This window comes from Tupaia chinensis, unplaced genomic scaffold, assembly GCF_000334495.1.
Source record: "Tupaia chinensis unplaced genomic scaffold, TupChi_1.0 Scaffold000423_1, whole genome shotgun sequence".
In the NCBI taxonomy this organism is placed as follows: domain Eukaryota; kingdom Metazoa; phylum Chordata; class Mammalia; order Scandentia; family Tupaiidae; genus Tupaia; species Tupaia belangeri.
Window position 1 is genome coordinate 847,809 of NW_006159928.1, and position 7,924 is coordinate 855,732.

The following is a 7,924-nucleotide window of genomic DNA, read 5'->3' on the forward strand; positions in this document are numbered from 1 at the left end:
ATGGCTTTTATTGTGTTGAGAAATGACCCTTCTATACCAATCTTACTGAGGGTCTTAATCATAAAAGGATGTTGTATTTTATCAAATGCTTTCTCCACATCAATTGAGATGATCATATGGTTTGTATCTTTCTTTCTGTTAATGTGGTGTATTACATTTATGGTCTTGCATATATTGAACCACCCATGCATCCCTGGTATAAAGCCTACCTGGTCGTGATGAATAATCTTTGTTATATGTTGTTGAGTACGATTTGCGAGGATCTTGTTGAGGATTTTTGCATCTATATTCATCAATGATATTGGTCTGTAGTTTTCTTTGTTTGTCACATTTGCTTGTGCATTTCTTTTTAGCTGTTAAAAGAATGCTTTGAGTCAAATGTGTGGACTGAAAAAGAAATTAAAAGAATGTCTGCTTAACATTAATATTGGCAAAATATCTTAAGTAGGGCATAAAAAAGAACTAGACTTAAAAGAAAATAATGATAAATTGGATCTCATTAAAACTAAACTTTCTGTTCATCAGAAGATATCATTAAGAGAATGGGAAGACAAACCATAAAGTGAAAGAAAATATTTTTAGTACATCTAACAAACAGCTCATTTTAAATATTGACAAGAAACCCAAAAAGAACATTTTACAAAAGCAGATATCAAAGTGGCCACTAAGCATATGAAAACATGCTCGGCATCACACAGAAATACAAATTAAAAGCACAATAAGATACTAGCCCATCAAAATAGCTAATACTAGTAAGACTGAAAACACAAAATTTTGTTGAGAATGTAAGCAATGGGACATCTTTAACATTGCTTAACAAAGCATATGTTTTATAGCAATAAAAACCTTGGCAAATTACATGTCATAATTTACTAAAGTTTAAAATGTGCAGTAATTTCACTCCTGGGAATGTACTCAACAAAAACAAAAGTTTTTGTCTACCAAAAGTCATGTACAAAAGTATTCATAATCACTTTACTTTTAATCACTTAAAATCTGAAACAACCATATGCTCAACAATAGAATATACAGATAAATTGTGATATGTTCATATAAAATATTCACAACAATGAAAGACAAACCCTTGCCAGAAAAAATGTAGATGAATCTCACACACATACTGTTGAGTAAAAGTGAACAGACATAAATTGTATAATGTCATTTATATGAAGTTCAAAGGCTAGCAAAACTAATATAACATAGAAGTCAGAATAGTGGTTACTCAGAGAAATGACGAGACAGCAATCAGGATGATGGAAATGTTCTAAGAACTCATATCAAGATTATATGTATATATGTATATGTATATATGCATAATCATTGTACATATGTTCATATGATGAAATTTACTGAGCTGAACATTTAAGACTTATGCATTTATGTAAGTTATGCTTCTTTATTTTAAAAAAATGTATGGCCTTTCTCTTGGGAAGTGTATATGACTATGAAGCATGCATTTTATATGATGACCTAAAACTCCAGTGTCATTAGTCTTTGTTTTCATTTTAATATTCTTTTTCAATTTCAATTATTTTGTATTGCTGTTGTTTGCATCTTTCTGAGCCATCTGAAATCTTATTTAATCTTAACATAAAGAAGCGTTTCTAACCTGGACATCAGAGGGTAGGATCATAAGATGGAGATTTTCATTTTCATTCTGACTGTGTTTATAAGGAATTTGATTTATGGAATAATTACGTAAAGTAACATCTACTTCACATGGTTGTTAAAAGAATTACATAAAATATAACTAGAGGTGTTTTCAAGTTGTATAGTCATGTATGAGTCATATTTAAAAGCACATGATATTAATCTATGAACAACCTCCAATATTAAAGAATAAAACCAACAAAAACAGTGAGTCTCAGAGAGAAACAATTTTTGCCTGTAATTCCTGTCTTTCCTCAAATTGTTTGGAATTATTTTTAAAAATTTGCCATTCATGTTTAAATTGTGTTCAGGTGACCACCAATCTGAATTTGGATAGACTGATTAAAGTCCTAGTGCTTTCAAGATCAACATGTGTGAAACTATCAAAGGAGAAGATATACTTTCCCATAGGAAAATTATTCTAGTCATGTGAAATACTTTATTAGGGAAATAAATCTACGATATGTGAAGAGTCAAATTAATTTATTTAAGTAAATCCAGCAAAATAATATCAATTTTAACCATTCTTTAGAAGGGGGGAAAAGGCAGATGAATGTAAGAGCTGTTTAAATCTCTCATTGTACAACTAGTCAGTTCATGGAGTTGCAATAGAGTCTAAGAAACTTAAGAAACTTTCCCAAAGGAGTTTCTGAACACAAATATTCTACTTTTATGTTGAAGGATGTCAGATACAGAAGGTGATTTTCTAAGATTTATTTCCAACTTAAAATTCCACATAGCTTCTGCTCCCAACTATGCGATGGAGATTATTTTCATCAAGCTAATCCATCATTCTCTTGTTGCCGGAACCAATATACATTTTCTCTGGGCTTATCATACCTGAACACTCAATACGTGACTCTCCTCCTAAACGATTATTCTTCCTTAGCTTCTACGGCCTTATACTCCCTTATTTTCTTCTGTCTCTGTACTTCTCAATGTCTGTGAGCTCTGTTTTTGCTCATCCTTTAAAGCTTGGTGGCCCTTGGGTTTTTGCTTATTTTCTCTTTGTTCTCTCTCTGTAGGCAATCTCATCATCTAGCTGCAAACACTATTTGATAATCACGGCTATTAAATCTCTAGCTTCAGCCAACATCTCATCCCTGAGTTCCAATTATTTTAACTACCCACTTGGTATCTCCACTATGTTTCCTGTAGAGCCTTCAAAAACACTAAGTATTAGATTTTGTCATCTCTCTTTCTACCCGAATGCTGTATCTGTAAGCACAAGGTTGCTCAGGTTGAGAATTCCTCTCTACTAATATTTCCTACTTTCACATAATCAGCAAGTCCTATCTCTACAATCTTATCTCTACACTCTTATCTCAGTTCTTCCAACTACACATAAACAGTGTTTGTCTATAAGTACTTTTGCTCAAAACAGCCAAATCTGACCAGGAATTTTATTGATCCATCTCCTTTATAATTGCTAAAGATTCACATCCCGTAATAACTACTGATGACTATGTGCCATCATGGCTCTTAAAGAGTTGGTTTATTTTTCAGGAAACTTTTTTTTGGTAACTATAGTACATGAAATAAATACACTCTAAGAAGTAATGTTTATACATTAAAATTTCAAGCAAAGACATGCTTACTAATTTACTTGACACAGGAGGACAAATTTCATGTGATAGTAATATTTAAATGGATTAAACCATGTTGTATTGCTTATACCTGCCAAATGAGAATGATGAGGAGGGGTGGTTCTGTATCTGTTTTGATCAAGCACTAATTTTAATGATAGCCTTTAGTTTAAAACTCTGTGTGTGTGTTTATATGTGTGTGCATACATTTATATTTTTAGCGTAGCATAAAGGGAAGATGATCATGTGTCTCTTCCCAAGAATTTCTCCTTTAATTATTTAATACACTCCTTTAATATTTTTCTCTATCACCCACAAGCAAGTCTTAATTTTTCAACAAGTCCTATAAATTTACTTATTTACTTTTAACATCTTGTTTTTTACTTATAGAAAATTGGTTTTATTGTTCAAGTGTTACATATATTTCCATATGTGAAAATTATTTCTGTGTTGAAATTTAGGATGGAACCCATAACAACATTTTCCATTAAAAGTAATAAAAACCTTTCTTTCCCACTTAATGGTTTTTCACTTTGCATCAGTATTTCAAACAAATAATAGTCATTAAGTGAGTCAATGTCAGTATAATGCTTTAAGGATAAACTCCAAACTTCTTGGAATGATTTGAAAGGTAGATGACTTAACCTCTGCTTCATCTGACATCAATCTCCATTTCACATTATACCTTCTAGTTATATGAAACTACATAATCTTGTACCCACTCAGGAACTGCATTCTTTAAAATTACCAGGGCTGAAAGAACTAGAATGATTATCTAAGTTTTCACATATGATAGAGGAGTCAGAGAAATAGTAAAAAGATATTAAATATGCATAACACTACAGAGACACGTTTTAGAAGCATCTATTCCTAGAACAAACAGAATTAATGAGTACTAATTCTTGGACCCTTCCTCAAAAATCATGTTGATTTTGTATCTAACAATACAAAATGTCTTGCATATTTGTTACACTACCTACCTCCATTTTAAATTTGGGTATCAGCCCTTATTGGTTTCAAAATTAAGTGAGTGATTCACAAATGTTGATTTCGTAGACTTGTGTCACACATGCTGTGTTTTGCTGATTATACCCCAGTATAATACTTTTCTTATTTTAAAATGATTAATCTTGGGATTAGCAGTTGGTGTAATGGCTATGTTGCTGAACTCCCATGTAGTCAGTCGTGGTTTGAGTCCTGGACCCGCTGGCTTAAACTCATGCCAGGCACGTGAGCGTGCGTGCCCAAGATCCCAAGAGGAGGATGGAGGAGAAGGGATTGTGGCATGGCCATCTCCCCTGGGGGTTGATTTCTCACTTTCTGTCTCTCTCTGTCTTTCTGGCAAGTGCATATGCCCTATAGCAAAAACCTCTCCAAAAAAGAAAAATTATTAATCTTTAACATATTTGAATAAATATAGTGACTAAAGATTTTCTTGAAAGATCTTTTTAGATAAACTGCTACCAACTGGGCCAACCAGTGGTACAGTGGTAACAGAATATTCTGTGATGCTAGACCCACGTGGAAAGGTGTTGGGTTCATGTCCTGAGCTCTTCTTGCAAATCTGGGTGTGTGTTTGGCCATGATCTGGCCTAGCTGAGACTGTAGGTGGATCATGTTATGAAGACCCTGTTGGGAAAGTGTGATGGTTAATTCTGTGTGTCAATTTGACTGAATTGAAGGATGCCTAGAAAACTTGTGAAACATTGTTTTTAAGTATACTTATGAGAGTTTTGCCTTACAAGATTGGCATGTGAATGAGCTGATTAAGAGAGGAAGACCTGCTTTCAATATAGGGTCCAACCAATCAGGAACATGACCAGTGACAAATGGAGGAAATGGGGTTCTATTTCCTCTCCCTCTCTCTCTCCATCCTTCATTCTAGAGTCTGGTGTATGTTCCACTTCTGTACACCTGTCTGGAGTATCCTTGGTTTTCTACTTTGCCCTTGACTGTGTCTGTTCCTCCTGGTTCTTAGTTCCTGCATCCCTCTAGCCAGACAAATTCCAAATTCCTTAAGCTTGGGACTCTGAATTCATAACAGCATCTGTCTGCGGGTGCTCAGGTGTGTTGCCTCCATTTAACGTTTCCCTATGAACACTTTAGTGGCTTCAAATTTAGGTGGCTTTCACATAAATGTTGCTTTTGTAAATTTGCATTATTCTCCCAGTGTTTTGCTGACTACGATACTCAATGTAAAGAAACTATACTAATTTTCCTATTTCAGGAACTTCAGTTGTTTTTTTAATTGTACACAGCCTTTTGTGAGACTTCATTATGAATATATGAAAATATTGTCATGATAAATCCCTTCTTTTATATACACATATATCATTTTGTTTTTCCAGACAAATCTGATCAATACAAGGTGAGTGCCTCCCTCTCATGATCTTGGGGCCAGCAGTTGGCATAATAGCTGTGTCGTGGACTCTCATATAGCTGACCATGGTTCAAGTCCCAGACCCAGTGGCTTAAACTCACACTGGGCACATGTACGTGCATGCCCAAGATCCTGAGAGGAGAATGGAGGAGAAGGGATTGCAGCATGGCCATCCCCCCTGGGGGGTGATTTCTTGCTTTCTGTCAGTCTCTGTCTTTCAGGCGAGCACACATACCCTATAGCAAAGACTTCTCCAAAAAGAAATAAAAGAAAAAGAGAAAAAAAGAAAGAAAGAAAGAAAGAAAGAAAGAAAGAAAGAAAGAAAGAAAGAAAGAAAGAAAGAAAAGGAAGGAAGGAAAGAAGGAAGGAAGAAAGAAAGAAAAAGAAATAGTCTAGGAGAGACATTGTAATAGCTTGCCAAGTGTGGTGGCATGGAGATGGATAGAAGTAGAGTAGGATATTTTGAATGAGTAAATGAAATGTAGAATGCTAGAAAAAGAATAGGTTGGAGTGAAGACTAAAAACAAAAATTCAAGAGATCTGTATGTATTTAGTTTGATGTGCTTACTAGACATGCAAGTAGAAATCTCAACAAAAAATAGAGAATTTGGGGCAGAAGATGCAAGTTTGGGAGTCATTTCTATGTAGACATGAGACTAGCAGAGTTCCAAAGGGAAAGAAAGTATAGATATCCCAGAATACTTTCATATTCAGACCAGCAAAAAATTAAAATGAACACAAATGGGCGTGTTATGGATCAAACACCAAAAGAAAATGGCACAAAACTGAACTCTCAATCTTTCTTCTCTTCTCATGAAGCATTTGTATACCTATTCAAGCCATTTTTAGAATGAAGTGGACTTTAAATAAATAATACACATGTTTTGGTAGAGGATGTGTGCCTTCTTGCTGTTCAAAACAGGAAGGTAGACATTCTTCTCTATACCAATCACATGATATAGTATGGCTTTCTAAGAGTAACCTTAAAGAGCATGTCAACCTGAACATATTACCAAGCTCAATATCATTTTCACCCAAACCAAAAGTGTTCAGCATGTTTTGACATGAATATATCCATTCCACAGAAAACCCATTCAGTTGTCTTGCAATATATTTTGCACTTAGTTTTAGAACTGTGGAAATGCTACTCTCCTCAAAGCGAAATATTCTAGAAGAACTATACACTAAGAACCTGGAGACATTAGAAGCTTACTCTTACCCTCACATCTTTTTAGGCCACAGGTCTCCTGATAACCTGGGAGCAGAGCTTTTATTCATGATTTGCATCAAAATCTCTTGACAATTTTATTTTTTTAATGCTCATACCCAGGCCTCACTCTTTTTTAAAAATTTTTTAATTCATCTATTCATTTATTCATTCAGTCATTCTACTATCTAACGAATAATTCTTAACTACCTCATTTGTATAAATTTTTATTTTATTATTATTATTTTATACATCTGATCACTATACATCATTTGACTTGCATAGAGAATTTACCCAACATGAAATACACCTCAGAAACTCACTTTTGGAGATTCAAATTTGGGAGTAATTTGACGTATGTGAGAGAATATTCTGAAAATATGCCCCAAGTGATTTTACTGCAGATCTCTAATTAGAAACTACTGCTCAATGGTAAAGACCTATCAAGTTTCAATGGAATGAGCATTTGAGACCAGAAAGACTGTTAAGAAGCTTCTTTTCCTTGTCTGGTCCACCTGTCTACTGGCAACTCAGCAGTGAAACTCATCTTTTGGCTTGTATAAGAATACGAATCAAATTCTCTAATTTTCATGACAAAATAAAGAACTTTATCAAACACATGTCTAGGATTTTATCTAAACCAGACAGATTTCCTTTACCTAACAATTAAGAATAATTATATTTTGGGCACATATGATCTCAAGTTGATTGTTCTCCAAATTTGGACAAAATTTGCATTTGTCAATAAATACAGAGTAGGGACTGTACTGTTTAAGTGACATTCTCACCAACCAGTCTAAGCTTTTCATCCTGAATTAACAGAAAGCCAAATTTCTGGACTGTATCATTTATGATTACTTTCATTCCCTATGGAAATGCCTTCTGAGAATGTAAATTTTAAACACTAAACCTTCAAGCTTTATGAAGGTTTTTTTCTTTTTTTCTTTTTTCTTTTTTTTTTTTTTGGAGAGGTTTTTGCTATAGGGCGCGTGTGCTTGCCAGACAGACAGAGAGAGACAGAGAGACAGAAAGCAGGAAATCACCCCCCAGGGGGAATGGTCACGCCGCAATCCCTTCTCCTCCATTCTCCTCTCGGGATCT